This window comes from Chrysemys picta, chromosome 10, assembly GCF_011386835.1.
Source record: "Chrysemys picta bellii isolate R12L10 chromosome 10, ASM1138683v2, whole genome shotgun sequence".
Lineage (NCBI taxonomy): Eukaryota > Metazoa > Chordata > Testudines > Emydidae > Chrysemys > Chrysemys picta.
Window position 1 is genome coordinate 26388857 of NC_088800.1, and position 19098 is coordinate 26407954.

The window sequence follows — 19098 nt, forward strand, 5'->3', positions numbered from 1 at the left end:
TCATGTTCATCTATGTGTCTGATAATTCTGTTCTTTTCTATGGTTTCAATCAATTTGCCCAGTACTGATGTTAGGCTTACACACAACTCATAGGATCAGGGACAACCACAGTGTGATAATCATAAATGTTCAGCAAGCACCACAAAATTAATAGGGGCATTGATGGTGTAACATTCAAAGTTGTGCACCAAGCACCACACAGTTCTTAACGGGCCCCAAAATAGCAGGCCAGGTAGAGCACTGTCCACCACAACATATTACTGTGGCTCACTGTTAAAGTGCTCTTTCAAAGCCTCCCTGACCTGAATAGCTCCATATTGAGCTCTTCTAACAGCCCTTGTGTCTGGCTGTTCAAACTCAGCACACAGCTGTTCCAACTCCACCCTCTACCCCAGCAGCAACTTTCCCCCCTTTGCTAGGGTTACCATATTTAAAAAATAAAAAAAGAGGACACTCCACGGGGCCCTGGCCCTGCCCCTTTCCCACCCCCGGCCCTGCCCCAACTCCACCCATTCCCCACCCCTTCCCCAAAGTCCCTGCCCTAACTCCCCCTCCTCCCTCCCAGCCACGCAAAAAGAGCTGTCCAAGTGCTACCGGCTTCACTGTTTAAGAGCCGAGCGCTCGGGCTTCGGGCAGCCCCCATGCCTCCGGACCCTGCGCCCCCGGCCGGGCACTTCCCCTCCCGGGCTCCAGCTGCTGTGCTCCCCCCCTGACTCTTTGGCTCTGCTTAAGAGCCGAGCGCTCCAGCTTCAGGCAGCCCCCTTGCCTCCGGACCCCAGCCGCCGGCCGGGCACTTTCCCTCCCGGGCTCCAGCTGCTCTGCTCCGGCGGCACAGGGTCCGAAGGCAAGGGGGCTGCCCGAAGCCGGAGCGCTCGGGCAGCTCGGCTCTTAAACAGAGCTGAAGAGTCAGGGGAGGAGCAGAGCAGCCGCGGGAGGGGAAGTGCCCGGCCGGTATTTTCCCGAACATGTTCGGCTTTTTGGCAATTCCCCCTGGACGGGGGTTTGATTACCAAAAAGCTAGCCATGTCTGGGAAAAAATGGACGTATGGTAACCCTACCCTTTGCTTCACAGATATCATGCAGGACACAACAGGCAGCTGTAACCATTGGCATGTTATATTTACTGAGATCCAGTCTTGTGAGTAAACAATGCCAGTGTCCCTTCAATCTACCAAAAGTGCATTCATCTGTCATTCTGCATCTGATGAGCTGGTATCTGAATCTTTCCTTGGTGGTGTCGAGGTTGCTTTCTTTCCCATCAATGGGAAAGAAAGGCCCTGCTTTAAACTTTCTTAACATTCCTGTGTTCTTAAAAATGTGAGTGTTATGCACCTTCCCTAACTGGCCAACACTGATATCAGTGAAGCATTCCCGGTGATCCACCAATGCTTGCATAACCATAGAAAAGCAGCCCTTTCTGTTGATGTACTTTGTGGCAAGGTAGTCTGGTGCCAAAATAGGGATATGCATGCTTCAAGAACCCCATTGCTGCAAATCAATCCAGTACCTCCTGCACATTACCAACAGTGACAATACTATGTAGCAACAGGTGATTAATAGCCCTGCAGCTCCCACAGTGGATTTTCCAACTCCAAAATTGTTTCCCACTGACCGGTAGCAATCTGGCATTGCAAGTTACCATAGTGCAATCACCACTTGCTTCTCCACTGTCAGCAGAGCTCTCATGTTGGTGACCCTGTGCTACAGGGCTGGGATGAGCTCAGCATACAGATACAGGAATGTGGCCTTGGGCATTGAAAAGTTCTGCAGCCACTGATCATCATCCTAAATCTGCATTATGATGTGATCCCACCAGTCAGTGTTCATTTTTCCGGCCCAAAGGCAGCGCTCCACCGTCTGCAGCTGCTCTGTGAATGCCAATAACCTTGAAATGGTTCTCACTATGTCCCACAGCAATCTGTCCTCCAAGAAATCGTCATGTTCCCCACTGATTTTGTTCTTAAGGCTTTGCAAATACCGGTGGATCATGTGTCTTGTGCTTGCAACATTTATGACAATAGTGCAGAGCTGTGCAGGCTCCATGCTTCTGTCACAGATGGCGGACTGTAAAGTGGGTCGTGTGGGATCGTACATTTTTAAAAACAGTGCAAAAATTGTGAGAAATAGATAACATTATATGATGGAGACAGATAAGTTGACCCCTTTCTCGCAATCACCCCTGCATGACTCGTTACATACAAAACCTCCCAAAAGACAATGTGCCGGATGGTGGTGTACTGCACACTAGGATACCTCCCCATGGTACACCACACTGTGCATCGACATAAGCACTCCTGGTGAGTACATGCAGTGTAGACGCAAGAAGTCAAGCATGCACATGCACAAGCGATATGCTAACTGCGGCAGCTTTATGCTGATGTAATGTCTGTCAGCAAAAGTTCGTAGTGTAGATCTGCCCTATGACCTGATTTGAATCTGATGTCTAAATTCCACAAGGGAGAATTGGATCTGTGAATCATCCCACATACAGCTTAGACTGGATGGTAGCGAGTCAAATGTTTGACTATCTGCCAAAGAGACTTTTGGCAGAGGTTTTAATTTATTGGGAACAGGTTGCTGGACAAACACCAGGACTCTACATCCACTTGCTTCTGAAGAAGGATGAGGGAGGGGCTGGTACATCACATAAGCAGTTTGCTGTTGTACTGGGTTGTATTTTCAATTTCCTTAATATAGAACCAACAAAGTTTGCTAATAAATACTGGATAAAAATCAATAGCAACGTTCCACCAGGGTATCCACTTCTGATGGTGCAACACAAAGGCTCTACCCAATTAATTACTTTTGCTGACAAATGCCATTAATTATGTCATTAAAAAGGACAATGGAATCAAATGGCTTGTTAGACATCAGTAACAGAGATTATATGTGTGGTGATGAAATGTTACTGTAATAAGATGTCTTTATAATGAGTTAGACTATCTTAAGTTTTTATCCAGTTGATAATACTGTGTGTGGAGCATTATACTACATTTTCCTCAATGGGTTATAATAAATAAAACCAGTTTGGAAACTTCGGCAGTGAATAAAGACAAGTGACTCTAATGAGTCTCTCACTGATAATACAACTTGCATTCACAATAAACGTGCCTTTAATCATATGAAGTTTAAATATTTTGCCATGTTTCTTGTCGAAGGACCCTACCTTTATTGAAATCAGTAGCAAAACTCTCATTGACTATAATGGCAGGAGAACAGGGCTATAAACTAGGGTGACAAAAAGCCTGGCACGTTCTGTAAGCCACCATAATAACCTTTCCTGGGTACAGTTCACAAAGCATAAACAATGAAAACTTAAAAATAAATAGAAAAATTTTAATGGCGAAAGTACGTTTTTCCACAGTAAAATTGACCTCTCCAACACCCTCCTGTATTTGGGCAAACCATCTTTTGTTTTCAGTTACTGGAATCTGCAAAAATTATCAGCTGTTTCCATCAATTAAAAACTAGATGTTTTTTATCTGTTGCAACAAACCCTGAGAGTCCAGGGAAGCAATATTCTGTCTTGCACACAAGAGTTATACAGGTATTGAGGCCAGAATAGAACCAGTTCAGTGATCTAGTCTGACCTCCTGCATAACAAAGGCTATAGAATTTCACCAAGTGGTTTCTGCATCATGCCCATAACTTCTTATTGAGCTAAAGCATATCCTTTAATAACACAGACAGTCTTGATCTAAAAATATCATGTTATGAAGACTACACCACCACATCCCTAGGTAAATTGTTCACGTGGTTAATTATTCTCACTGTTAAAAATTTGCACCTTCTATCAGTTTCCAGCTATTGGATCTTGTGCATTTGTCTACTAGAAAGGGGTTCTCACAATAAATTTTTTGGTGGCCTTAGAATGCGGCCAGCAACTCTTGCTGGTGGCCGCTCTGACAATTTTTCCTAAAATACTTAACTTTAGGAAAAACAAATAAATATGCATATATACAGGTCCAAATCAATGTAATTTATTTATGTAGAGGTTTTTTGCAGACGCAATAATTAAAAATAATGTATAGTTGTCTCTATTCTCTACTGGACCTAAACAGAATAGAAACACAAATAAGGTGCTTTGCACATTCTTGTCTTTTTGTTGTTGTTTTTTCTTTTGCTTTTTGGTTGCTTTTTTAAGAAGACTTGCTAGCTAGTAAGTCTGCTGCTGCGAAAAGTAATATTTGTATATTTGTTAATATCACTTTTCACAGCAGACTTACTAGCTAGCGGAGAGGCAATGAAAAGTGATATTAACAAACATACAAATATCAATTTTCACAGCAGACTTACTCAGCCCTGGCAAGTCAGGGAACAAATTAAGCCCTGGATGGGGAGGTGGATAGGGAGCCAGCGGAGACGGGGGGAATGGATGACTGGCGAGGGGCAATGTGTGTGGGGGGGTCTTGAACCAAGGGCTGGCAACCGCAGCTGGGATTCAGGGTTGGAGTCTGGAGCCCCACAACTGGGGCCTACCACCCGCCATCCCAGGGCTGAAGCACGAGCCTCACCACCCCTGGGAAGATGGGGAACTCACTGGCTGCCTGCTGCTCTGGAATTTGTGGTTCCAGAGGGGGACAGGGCCAACCCCCTGCTGGTTGTCTTGGGGGAGGGGCCACTGCTTTGCACTCCAACCCCCACCCCCAGTCACTGCCCAGGAGTCTGTGGCAACAAGAAAAGCCCCTGGTGGCCGCATGCAGCCACCATGGCTGCATTTGAGAAATGCTAACATTAAATAATTTTTCCTAGCCTTGAATGATGTAGCTGGGTAGACCTAACTTTTGAGTGTAGAGCAGGCCTTAGTCTTTCACTTTAAGGCAGGTTTTCCAGACCCTGAATTATTCTTTTAGCTGCTCTTTTCTGAACCCTTTCCAATTTGCCTACATCCTTTTTAAAGTGTGGACACCAGAACTGGCTACAATATTCCAGCAATGGTCTCACTAATGCTGCACACAGTAGCAATACCAACTCCTACTCAATATTCCTCTGTTTATAATCCAAAGTTAATCACTGCATTGCGCTGGGAACTCATGTTCAGTTGGTTATCCACCATGACCCATAAGTCCCTTTCAGAGTCACTGCTTTACAAAATATACTGCCCCATCCTCTAAGTGTAACTTACATCTGTTGTTCCTACATGCATGACCTTGCATTTGCCAGTATTAAAACACACGTTACTCAAGTAAGCTTAGCTTACAAAGTGATCAAGATCACTCTGCAGAACTGACCTACACTTATCATTAACACTCCACCAATGTTTGTGTCATTGGCAGACTTTACCCACAATTATTTTATATTTTCTTCCAGGTTATTGATAATGATCTTGGGCTGAGAATAGCTCCCTGTGGAACCCCATTAGAAACAACTCCACTGAATGATGATTCTCCATTTATAACTACTTTTTGAGATCCATCATTTAGTCAGCTTTTATCTATTTAATATGTGCTACATTGATTTTGTATACTGCTAATTTTTTTAATCAGTGTTGTATGGTACTAAGTCAAATGTCTTCCAGAAGTCTAAGTATATTATGTCATCAAAGTTAACTTTATCAACCAAACATGAAATCTGATCAAAAAGATATCAAGTGTTTGATGAGATGTATTTTCCTTAAAACCATGTTCACTAGCATTAATTATACTATCATCTTTTAATTCTTTACTGATTGCATCCTGCAGGTGCCTTTCCATGATTCTGACTGAGAGCAGTGTCAGGCTAACCAACTTATAGTTTACCCTTTTTAAATATTGGCATCATATTAGCTTTTTCCAGTCCTCGGGGACTTCCCCAATATTCTAAGATATATTAAATAGCAGCATCATTGGCTCTCAGAACTCACTATTAAAAAAAAACAAACAAAAACCTCTTAGGTGGAAGTTATCTGGACTACAAATGAAAAACTGTTTAATTTTTGAGGTTGCTCTTCAACATCCTGCCTAGGTACTGTTGGAATAGAAAGTATTTCCTTGCCAATGTTAAGAAATGAATACATTGTTCAGCTTCTTTCCTAATACAGAACAGAAATATCTGCCTTTTCTGCAGCATTATTGACAATTTTATCATCCCTGTCTAATAGCGGATTTATACCATTCCTAGGACTTCTTTTGTTCCTGAGATATTTAAACGATCTATCCTCCTCTAATATATATTGTTATAAGACATTGCATATTACAGCAAATACAGATGTATAAAAGGATTGCTGGGAATGTCCATTTTCAATGTAAGGCAGAGCCTCTTGTCAACTGCATGTACAGAGTGTGTAAGTTTAAAGTACAAGTGTACTGTGATCAACCCCATACAGCAGAGAAGGGAAAACATTTTCCTTGCAAGAAGGGTTCTGTAATACTGTGACCCTTACTCACTCTGAATAGCTCTTACTCAAATGCCTGGTCTCATTGAAGTCAATAGCACTACTCAATATGAGTAAGAGTTGCAGACTCAGCTTCTAACCTAGCAGCCAATACAGTTCAGATACACAAATAATGGACGACCAGATGGAGGTTAGTATAAAAAGGGGCACTGTTGAGTTCTTTCTTTAATAACTCTTCTGTGGATTATTATTGAGTTACTGCATGAATAATGGTCTTTGTAAGGGTAATGTTAATTAATATGCTAAAAGGCAAAGTCTAGAGCCAATATTCTAAAATATCCTCTTTCAGCATTGCACAAATAAGTACAAAAGTGACTGGAAGAACACATCAAGTGGTACCACATTCACCTTTTAAAATTAACCAGCCATAAAGGACCTGACAGCTCAGACATGGTAAGAGGGCCTTGCAATAAAGCTGATGCTATTATACTTATCGTTCTGACAATGCATGTATCAGAAAATAAGGTATCACAAGACACCTTCCATCTTTAATATACACTTTCAGGGAATAACCCTATTAATCACTGTAGCATATTATAATCTGCCAACATGGAAATACAGAACAATGTTAAACTGTTGTCTCATCAATAGCCTAGAAACTAATCCTACTATTTTTAAGTGCATAACCTACAATAAAATGGCTTTTTAACTTCTATTTATCTGTATGTGTTTGTATTTCCATTGTACTTCATCAGAGTGATTATAAACAAAAAGTTACATATCCTGCCATTAGGGTGATCTTAGCAAAACTAGGCTCTAGAGTTGGAAAGATATTTGACAAAATCTGTAAACTGATTTTTTTTTTTTGTATATAACATGCTGTTACAACATTTGTTCTGCTTGTCTTATTCTGTATTTACTGTAGGGGTTTTTACATCTGTCCCTGTCTCTCTTCATCAAATATTTATCTGCAGCAGCTGAAGGAACCTCGTTTGTTTTAATTAAAAATAAGACCACCAAGCTGGGATCACTTCCTAAGCATTTCCATGCCTTGAATAGACAGGCAGTAGATCTTGAGGTTTCCCTAAGGGTGGCCTATTGACAGGCTCTTTTTTCCCTCTCTTTGTATCCTTCCTTTTTGCTCCATGTTTATTTTTGGACAGAGAAAAGTAATCAGAGCTGCATTCTTGATATATGAACTTGTTAGGATTAATATGCACAGAGAAGGACAAAGGAAAAGGATCAGACCATGTCAGGTTTGGAGTTCCGCTATAATGAAAAATTTGCTAAAGCTGTGGTTTGTGGACAACAATCACTGTTATCACAGGAGCATAAAGCAAGCCCTCATCAGTCAGTAGCTGGCTTATGCCCTGTAGGCTTACACCCCTTTTACTTTTTTTTATTTTATCTGTCTTACCTATTTAAATATTCTCTGTAGCTCTATCAAAAGCTTTCTATTACAGACAGCGTATAAGTAAGAGTGTACCTTATTTTTTTTTAAAAATAGACAAATTAAATAACCCTCAGTACTAAAGTTACAGTGTTGCAGAGTCACGGTGCACACCAGCACAGCTTATACCAGTGGTCACCAACCCGTCGATCACGATCGACGGGTTGATCCTGGAGCCTCTGCCAGTCGATCGCGATCTCCTGACCTGCCTTGGCCCCACACCGTTCCTGGAAGAAGCTGGCAGCTGGCACATCTCTGCAGCCCGGGGGGGGAGGGGAGGGACTGAGGCAGCTCCACGTGCTGCCCCCGCCCCCAGCACTGTCCCCGCAGCTCCCATGGGCTGGGAACCAGCCGATGGGTGCTGCGGGGGCGGTGCTTGCGGGCGGCCCAGCCCAGAGCCTGCACCCCCTCCCGTACCCCAATCCCCTACCCTAGCCCTGTGAAAGCGAGTAAGGGTGGGGAGAATGGAGTGAGCGGGGTGGAGCCTCAGGGAAGGGGCGGGGTAGATCCTGGGTTGATCTTAAATTCAAAAAGTGATCTTGTGTGTAAAAAGGTTGGAGACCACTGGCTTATCCTATTGATACTGCAATAGTTTTGGACCCTTTCTCAAGATCACTGGAGTATTTTGTAAGTGCTATTTTCACTTTCACACCCTTTTAGTGTCCCGGGGAGGAGGAATTTTAGGCTACCACTCTCACAGGGCAGAGACAGCATGATGCAAAGCTTCTCCCCCACAGACCAAGGAATGGGAACATGACTGTCTGTTCTCGTATCCCAGGATCCCAATTACCTACATCACATCACACCATTAAGTCTCTGTCCTCAGCCATCTTCATTATTTTGACTCTAATTAATAACATCTTTTTACATTACGTTTTTAAAATATATCTGAGACTGAAGATCCTATAAAGCAATTATCTATGCCTCCCTCCCCCCAACTAAATCATTCTTTCCTACGACTTCTTGCATACGACTTCTTACTTGAAAATTTAAAAACCCACAGTGTATCATCAGGATAAAAACTATCCTACCCTCATTTAATGAAATCACCTTCATAAAGGCAGCCTGCTCTAGTCTCTCTTATCAATTATTTGCAGTACATTCACATTAATTCATCCTTCACTTATACAGGTATTTATCACAACTGTCTATTAGACATGAAATACTGATAAGCAGTAAAATGAAAAGCTACTTTCCCTGCTGCACAGGTGTAAATGCAGCAAAAATCACTGGGCAGAATCAGATCTTAGGTTCCAGGAACTGGGGTTTTCCTAAATTAACAGCAGGCTTAGACATGCCAAGTTCAGACCTGCTGCATCATGAAACTAATTCATGCTCATTTAGTTTATACAGTGGTTAGGGGAAAATAAGTAGCAAAGCAGTTTGAGATGGTCTTACCAACAGTCAGAAAATTATCTCACTGTAGAATATACACAGGAAAAGGCTTTGGGGAAATTAAGATCAATACATTATCTTTTTTAATATGCATATTAAATGTGAAAATGATAAATATTAGATCCTTAGCCCCATATGGCACTTTGTGCCATTCTAGTGGTGCAAAGGGGCTATAAAGTCAACTAGGCAACTTAATTGGCTTCCTAGGAACTCCCCTGATGGAGAGGGGGAATGATTGGGTGACAGAACTAGCATAGGGGGCTTTCTCACCCCATTCATAGCCCCCAGACTATGGGGATGTTCCTTGAACAATGTAGTCTTATGATCCCCAGCTATTACAATGCCTGTTGCATAGGGTTACCATATTTTGAGTGTCCAAAAAGAGGACACTCCACAGGGCCCCGGCCCTGCCCCCAGCCCCGCCCCCGCCCCAGCCCCACCCCTTCCCCAAAGTCCCCGCCCCAACTCCGCCCCCTACCCTGCTTCCCGCGAACATTTGATTCGCGGGAAGCCTGAAGCAGGCAGCAGGTAAGCTGGGGGTGGGGTGGGGGGAGGAGGCGCGGCCCAGTCTGCGCCACCCCCAACAGAGCGGCTCCCTCCGGCGGCCGGCCCCGGCCCCAGCGTCTCCAGCCTGGCTCGGCTCGGGCCCTGGGGAGCCGGCCACGGGCCAGCCCCCGGCCGAGCACCCCCAGGCCAGCACCGCCGGCCCCAGCCCCCAGCCCAGCACCCCCGGCCCAGCACTGCCAGCCCCGGTCCTGGGCCAGCACCCCCGGCCCAGCACTGCCGGGCCAGCCCCCGGCCGAGCACCCCCAGCCCAGCACCGCCAGCCCCAGCCCGGCCCAGCACCCAGCGGCGCCGGTCCCTCCCTATTTTCCCGGACATGTTCAGCTTTTTGGGATTTCCCCCCGGACAGGGATTTGAGGCCCAAAAAGCCGGACATGTCCGGGAAAATCCGGACGTATGGTAACCCTACTTTTGCAGCTGGGTGCAAATTAAGTTTTGCTAGAGGATGAACTGACTCGTGGCTGACTCCAGCAGTGGGGGTACAGTTGGGGAAAAGCCACTTTTGTACCTTCCCCCCAAGCTATGGGACCTAGATTTCTGTATACAACTTCTGATTAAATGTTTCACACATAAAAGGTGATACATCCCCCAGTGTACATATGGCAATGCCAACAAAGGGGAAAACTGGATTTTGTCATACTTACACTGGTGTACATGAGGAATATTCTCTAAGTCAGTTCTCTATGCCAATGTATAACTGGAGTGAGAACAGAATCAGGAACAAGGCTGTATTCTCTCAGAAGAGAGGTAGATGTCATGGTGGTAAAAGCCCCTGAGCCCTGTCTTCCACTGTTGCTATCACTGGTAGAAAATTACAAGCCTTTATTTTTTAAGTGTACATTAAGCTTAGTAAAACCAAGGCTGTCAGTGAGTGTCAGTTATGACAGAAGTTTCTGTGAAGTGGATACTTTTGTCCATTAGTACTGGGTTGAGAAGCAGACACCTACAGCAGTAGAGAATGTCTGCATCCCCACACCAATCAGTTACATCACCTAACCAGTTATTTTACGCTAGGTCAGGTAATATAATCCTTTTTAATTGGGTCCCACTTTAAACATCAGTTAACTTCAGTTTATTATTGTGTGAAGTTTCAGGTTAAAGGAAGTTGGACAGTTCAGTGATAAACAATTATGAAATTTGTTTAGTAATGGAAATTTAGTGACAGCACTTCTCTTTAGTAAATCTCTGTGGCCAAACAATTGGGAAACAATTGAAATAACTGTTTTTATTTCTACAGTTTTACTTTGTAAATAAGTAATCTGTTGCATATAGAATTTGATCAGCTCAAAAATACATTAAATCCAGACAAAATTTACAAACAAACAGCGTGTAAGCCTGGCCTCGTTGAAGTCACTGGCAAAACTCCCATTGACGTCAACGGGACAAGGATTTCACCCTCAACATTTTTTTCCTGGAAAAAAGAAATATTAATTTATGATACAAAACCTCACATTTTCATCCTCCTTTCTAGGTACTTATATGGCCTCGATTGCCATCGTATTTGATCACTTTGATACCCTGGATTTTATGCTGGAACTGATCATTTTTACAGTGCAAATATTTCTGTACAACAAAAAATCCTATGAGAGAATCGTACTTTGCTGACAATTACCCAAAGGATTAGTAGGTTGGGAATGTGGCTAGTACTGTTCCTGCAACATTTCCTGTGTACAGAATTCCTTAGTTTTGTAGAATTATCTGAGGTTTCCTGGAATTTGATGCCAATCTTACTATAATTAGTGACTTGAGATTCTTTCATGTACGTGATTAAAAGGCACCTTCCTTATAATTCTGAAACCAGCCCTGGAGGGAGTAGCATAGTTTCATTATGTTGCAAGGCATCACATCTGAAACATCTAGGCCCTCTGGATCAGCAAATCCCAGCAGGGTCAACTCAGTCCATCCTTCTGAGGCAAATAAATTGAGTTCCATGGAATGAAATTCAAGAGGGATGTTAAAAGCTGAGGTCTTTTCTGCTCTCTCTGGACATGTTCAGTCCCATAGTACCTTTAATAAGAATAGGGGTTTGCTCCATTGTTGTGGGCTCAAGCTCCCCTCCCTCACTGTTGTGCAAGGGCTGTGCACCATTTGACAACCGGTGTCATGTTCCCCCCAACAAGTGACTGCATATTATTGACTGGTACTTCTGCCAGAGCCACAGAAGGCCGAGTGTGCCAGCAGTGGGTGGAGCCATTCCCCCTGCCCCGGACTTTTCAGGTGTGCAGGGCTCATTCCCTCCCAGGGTAGGTGCTAGCTAGATGGTACATGAAAGTGGGGTGGGCCAGAGCCCTGGTCTTACCCATAGACTCATAGACTCATAGACTTTAAGGTCAGAAGGGACCATTATGATCATCTGGTCTGACCCCCTGCATGCTGCAGGCCATAAAACCGTCCCTACCCCTTCCCTGGACTCTGCTGTTGAAGTCCCCAATCCTGTTTTTAGTGACTTCCATCGGCAGAGACCCTCCTGCTAGAGATCCCTGCCCCATGCTACGGAGGAAGGCGAAAAACCTCCAGAGGCTCAGCCAATCTGCCCTGGAGGAAAATTCCTTCCCGACCCCAAATGTGGCGATCAGTAAGACCCCAAGCATATAGGCAAGAGTCTCCAGCCCGACCCCGTTAGCCATTATACTATTTACCCACCATTGCTTGGCTTTCCTTGACTACTATGTTTTACCATTAAACCATTCCCTCCATAAACTTATCTAACTTTATCTTAAAACCAGACAGGTCCGTCGCCCCCACCGTTTCCCTCGGTAGGCTGTTCCAATATTTCACCCCTCTGACGGTTAGAAACCTTCGTCTAATTTCAAGTCTGAACTTCCCCACGGCCAGTTTGTATCCATTCGTTCTGGTATCCACGTTAGTACTAAGCTGAAATAATTCTTCTCCCTCCCTTGTATTAATCCCTCTAATATATTTAAAGATAGCAATCATATCCCCTCTCAGCCTTCGCTTTGTCAGACTAAACAACCCAAGCTCCTCTAGTCTCCTTTCGTACGACAGCTTTTCCATTCCTCTGATCATCCTAGCGGCCCTTCTCTGCACCCGTTCCAGTTTGAGTTCATCTTTTTTAAACATGGGAGACCAGAACTGCACACAGTACTCCAAATGAGGTCTCACCAGCGCCTTGTACAACGGAAGCAGGACCTCCTTATCCCTACTAGATATACCTCGCCTAATGCATCCCAAGACAGCATTGGCTTTTTTCACCGCCACGTCACATTGTCGACTCATAGTCATCCTGCGGTCTACAAGAACCCCTAGGTCCTTCTCCTCTTCCGTTACTTCTAACCAATGCGTCCCCATCTTGTAACTAAAATTGTTATTAGTCATCCCCAAATGCATCACCTTACACTTTTCACTATTAAATTTCATCTTATTTCTGATACTCCAATTCACAAGCTCATTCAAGTCTCCCTGCAGGATATCCCTATCCTCCTCCGAATTTACAACGCCTCCCACCTTCGTATCATCCGCAAATTTTATCAGCCCACTCCTGCAATCGGTTCCGAGGTCAGTTATAAATAGATTAAATAAAATGGGTCCCAAAACCGAACCTTGAGGCACTCCACTAGTAACCTCCCTCCAACCTGACAGTTCACCCTTTAATACAACCCGCTGCATTCTCCCCATTAACCAATTCCTTATCCACCTCTGGATTTTCATATCGATCCCCATGTCTTTCAGTTTAACTAATAATTCCTCATGGGGTACAGTATCAAACGCTTTACTGAAATCCAGGTATATTAGGTCCACCGCATTTCCCTTATCTAATAAATCCGTTACTTTCTCAAAGAAGGAGATCAGATTCGTTTGGCACGATCTGCCCTTCGTAAAACCATGTTGTAATTTATCGCAATTGCCACTACCCTCCAGGTCCTCAACTAGTTTCTCTTTCAGAATTTTCTCTAACACCTTGCACACTACAGATGTTAAACTAACAGGCCTGTAGTTACCCGGATCACTTTTTTTCCCTTTCTTGAAAATAGGAACCACATTAGCTATTCTCCAGTCTAACGGGACCACCCCCGAGTTTACAGATTCATTAAATATTATCGCTAACGGGCCTGCTATTTCCCGCGCCAATTCCCTCAATATTCTCAGATGTAGATCGTCCGGTCCTCCCGACTTAGCCCCATTAAGGCGTTCAAGTTTTGTTTCTACCTCGGATACGGTAATCCCCCATCCTGAATGCCCCTCTGTAGTGGTGCTAGTATCCCTAATACCTTCATTGGCCTCATTAAACACCGATGCAAAGTATTCATTAAGATATTGTGCCATGCCTAGATTGTCTTTAATCTCCTCTCCGGCAATAGACTTCAGCGGTCCCACTTCTTCTTTCTTTGCTTTCTTCCTATTTATGTGGCTGTAAAACCTCTTACTATTGCTTTTAATTCCCCTCGCTAGGTCCAACTCTACATGGCCTTTGGCCTTTCTCACTCTATCTCTACATTCTCTGACTTCACTTAGGTACATTTCCTTACTGATCCCTCCCCTCTTCCACTCTTTATACGCTTTCTGTTTTTTCCTAATAGCCCCTTTGAGTCGGTCGCTCATCCAGCTCGGTCTAAATCTCTTGCTTAGTAATCTTTTTCCCTTTTTTGGAATACAGGCCTCCGACAGCTCATGCATCTTTAACTTAAAGTAATCCCAGGCTTCTTCTGCCTTTAAATCCATTAATACGTTTGCCCAATCCACTTCCCTTACCAGTCCCCTTAATTTGTTAAAATTGGCCTTTTTAAAATTATATACCCTAGTCTTTGATTTAATTCTGTTACTCCTTCCATGTATTTTAAACCGAATTAGCTCATGATCACTGGAGCCCAAATTGTCCCCTACTACCACTTCCTCAACGAGGTCCTCACTACTTACTAGAATCAAATCTAAAATGGCCTCCCCCCTCGTCGGTTCAGTTACCACTTGATGGAGGAATTGATCAGCAAGCACTTCTAGGAACAGCTGAGCCCTGTTATTGCTACTAGCGTTTGTTCCCCAATCTATATCCGGGAAGTTAAAGTCCCCCATAATTACACAGTTTCTGTTAGTAATTACTTCTCTAAACACATTAAATAGTTCCTTATCCATATCCTGGGTCGATCCCGGCGGTCTATAGCACACTCCAAGCACTATCCCCGGAGAGGCTCTAGTAGTCCTATTACCCAGTGTGAGTATTGCCCAGACAGACTCTGTGTTATCTAATCCATCAACTATTATTTCTTTACAATTTATTTCACTATTGACATACAAGGCCACCCCCCCACCTTTACCTTTGTTCCGGTCTTTCCTAAACAGCGCATGCCCCTCCATACCTGTGTTCCAGTCGTGACTGCCATTCCACCACGTTTCTGTTATTCCTACGATATCTGGTTTCAGTTCTTGGACCAAGAGCTCCAATTCCTCCATTTTATTACCTAGGCTTCTGGCATTGGTGTATAAACACCCTAATGTATGTCGTTTAGCCTGTCTCCCATTAGCAGCACTATATGTTGCGGGCCTCCTTGTGTCCGTCCCCCCTGTCCTTCCTATGTCCAATCTTATCTCCCCGGCTATGTCTCCTCTCCTTTTACTCACCTTTTCCATACTGGAATCTGGCGTGGAGATTAACTGTGCATCTCCCAACCGTCTCCCCAAACTTCCTAGTTTAAAGCTCTTTTGATTAGATGAGCCAGCCTCCCTCCCAGAAGTCTATTTCCTTCCCTACTCAGGTGAAGCCCATCCCGCGAGAACAGGTGTCTGTCCCCGAAAGCCTCCCAGTGGCTACCCAGAGATGGACTCTCCCTTTGGCATGCATAGGGCCCCTGGAGCTTTCTGGCTGGCTTATGCAGAAGAAGCCAAAATATAGCCCATAGTTGTTCAGAGTACTTTGGGTTCCTTGGAATGAAAGTCACTATATGAGCATAAAATGTTATTTACCTGATAATGCAGCATGCATGGTTGTAAATGCAGGAGTACCATAGAAATCAGGGCTGTTCTCATTGCTTGTAATTAAATTAAGTGGTAATCATGCACTCAGAAATGGGCACCATCTAATGTCTGATAAAGGGCTAGATTCCTCTGGTAACATATGGGCAAGGAAGCTTAGTGGTCCATGGATCCACACTTGGAGTAGCTGTAGCAATTACTGACATTTGAAAATCTGTGATTACTTCTTTGGAAGAAAGGTATACATTATCCTTTCAGTTAAGAATACTTTTAGAACTGCCCCCAGAGAAGCTGTAGTTAGCATCTTCTGTACCTGAGAATGAAAATATCTTTTGAACAATTTTATAGTAACTGATACAAACTGCGAGGTTTATAGAGATATTGCACTTTGATTCATGAAAAGTTTTTCTCTACTCCATGCTCAGAATTAAGATTTTCAGGCATCCCATTTAATCTTCTAATCCAAAAGTCCAGCAATTAAAGAATGTTTTGGCAAAGCAACTCGAGGTTCATTCCTCATTATTCTGTGCAGTTTAAGCACTCTTATTTCAAATGCATTAGTTTGCATCATGTGAAATATGCACCACACTTGCATCTCAAAATATTGTATTAATAGAGATTTTTGTAGATTTTGGGTGATCTGTTTGTACAGTGCCAATCACAATGGGGCCCTGGTCTGTCACTTGGTCTCCTAAGCACTATGGTAACAAGAACATAAGAATGGCCATATTGGGTCAGCCCAGTGGTGGTCCTAGCCCAGCATCCTGTCCTTTGACTATAGCCAATGCCAGACACTGCAGAGAGAATGAACAGAACAGGGCCATTTATTGAGAGATCCATCCTGTTGTCCAGTCTGACTGCTTCTTGCATCAGAGGTTTAGGGACATCCAGAGCATGGAGTTGCGTCCCTGCCCATCTTAGCTAGTAGACATTGATGGACCTATCTGCCATTAATTTAGTTAATTCTTTTTTGAACCCTGTTATACTTTTTGCCTCACTACCGCCCCTGGCAATGAGCTCCACCAGATTGCGGTGTGAAGAAGTACTTCCTGATGTTTGTTTTAAACCTGTTGCCTATTAATTTCATTGGGTGACCCTTTGTGTTATATGAAGGGATAAATAACATTTCCTTATTTACTTTCTCCACATCATTCATGATTTTATAGACCTTTGTCATATTCCCACTTTGTCTCTTTTCTATGCTGAACAGTGCCAGTCTTTTCAAGCTGGCCTCATATGGAATCTGTTCTATACCCCTAATCATTTTTGTTGCCCTTCTCTGTACTTCTTCCACTATATCTTTTTTGAGATAGGGTGATCAGAACTGCATGCAGTATTCAAGGTGTGGCTGTATTGTGGATTTGTATAGTGGCATTATGATATTTACTGTCTTATATCTATCCCTTTCCTAATGGATTCTGTTAGCTTTTTTGACTGCCGCTGCACACTGAACAGATGTTTTCAGATAACTATTCATAATGAATCTAAAATCTTTCTTGAGTGGCAACAGCAACTTTAGACCTTATCATTTTGTATGTACAGTTGGGACTGTATTTTCCAATGTGCATTAGTTTGCATTTATCAACATTGAATTTCATTGGCCATTTTCTTCCCCAGTCACCCAGTTTTGTGAGATCCCTTTGTAACTCTTCAGTCAGCTTTGGACTTACTATCTTCAGTAATTTTCTATTGTTTGCAAACATTTTCACTTCACTGTTTACCCCCTTTTCCAGATCATTTATGACTTATGTTAGGGTTACCATATTTAAAAAATAAAAAAAGAGGACACTCCACGGGCCCTGGCCCCACCCCTTCCCTGCCCTAACTCCGCCCATTCCCCAAAGTCCCCACCCTAACTCCCCCTCCTCCCTCCCAGCCACGCGAAAAGGGCTGCCCGAGCGCTACTGGCTTCACGGTTTGCCGGGCAGCCTCCAGACCCTGTGCCCCTGGCCGGCGCTTCCCCAGCGCAGCTGGAGCCTGGGAGGGGAAGCGCCCAGCCGGGGGCGCAGGGTCTGGAGGCTGCCCGGCAAACCATGAAGCCGATAGCGCTCGGGCTTCGGGCAGCCCCCATGCTTCCGGACCCTGCGCCCTCGGCCGGGCACCTCCCCTCCCGGGCTCCGGCTGCTGTGCGCCTCCCCGGACTCTTCGGCTCTGTTTAAGAGCCAAGAGCTGAGCGCTCCAGCTTCAGGCAGCCCCCTTGCCTCTGGACCCTGCGCCGCTGGAGCAGAGCAGCTGGAGCCCGGGAGGGGAAGTGCCCGGCCAGTATTTTTCCCGGACATGTTCGGCTTTTTGGCAATTCCCCCTGGACGGGGGTTTGATTACCAAAAAGCCGGACATCTCCGGGAAAAACCAGACATCTGGTAACCCTACTTATGTTAAACAGCACTGGTCCCAGTACAGATCTTTGGGGGACTGTTATTTACCTCTTTCCACTGTGAAAACTGTCTTTCACGACAGGGAAAGGCTCCAGCAGCAGGGAAAGACTCTGGCAGGAGGGAGATAGCAGAGAATGGCTCTAGCAGTTCCCCGTTCCCGAAGCCTTTCCCCACTGCCTCCTCTGTCAGTCTTTCACTGACACATGTAGCTACCCCACTGCAGCGTGGACGCAGCTTGCTTTTCACTGTGGTGTGTAGCTACTCATATCCTATATACTACTGCCAGTGATGTGCAGTGTAGATATAGCCTTCATATGAGATACAGGAAAAAGGAGGAGGTGTAGCTTTGTATATTGAAGATGTATACACTTGCACTGAGGTAGAGATAGATGTGGGAGGCAGACCTGTTGGAAGTATTTAGGTCAGGACAAAAAAGGGTAAAAAATAAGGGTGATGTCATGGTAGGTGTCTAATATAGACCACCCAGCTAGGAAGAAGAGGTGGATGAGGCTTTTTTTAAACAACTAACAAAATCATCCAAAACACAGTACTTGATGGTGATGGGGGACTTCATCTACCCAGATGTCTGTTGGGAAAATAATACAGTAAGGCCAGGGCCGGCACCAGGGTTTTGGCCGCCCCAAGCAGCCAAAAAAAAAAAAAAAGCCGCGATCGCAATCTGCAGCGGCAATTCGACAGGAGGTCCTTCACTCGGAGCCGGAGTGAGGAACCATCCGCCGAATTGCTGCCGAATAGCTGGACGTACTGCCCCTCTCCGGAGTGGCCGCCCCAAGCACCTGCTTGACAAGCTGGTGCCTGGAGCCGGCCCTGAGTAAGGCACCAATTATCCAACCAGTTCTTGGAATGCACTGAAGACAACTTTTCATTACAAAAGGCGGAGAAAGTGAATAGGGGAGACGCTATTCTAGATTTACTTCTGACAAGCCGGGAGGAACTGGTTGAGAATTTGAAGGTGGAAGGCAGCTTGGCTGAAAATAATCATGAAATGATAGATTCCATGATTCTAAGGAATGATAAGAGGGAAAACAGCAGAATAAAGACAATGGACTTCAAGA

General features: G+C 44.4%; 1 long non-coding RNA gene across 23 annotated transcripts in view; it reads right to left on the reverse strand.

Annotated features, from left to right (window-relative positions):
- The window catches only part of LOC101947176 (uncharacterized), a 73719-nt gene that overhangs the window by 24043 nt on the left and 30578 nt on the right, over positions 1 to 19098 (reverse strand). The gene's annotated exons all lie outside the window — the stretch shown is intronic.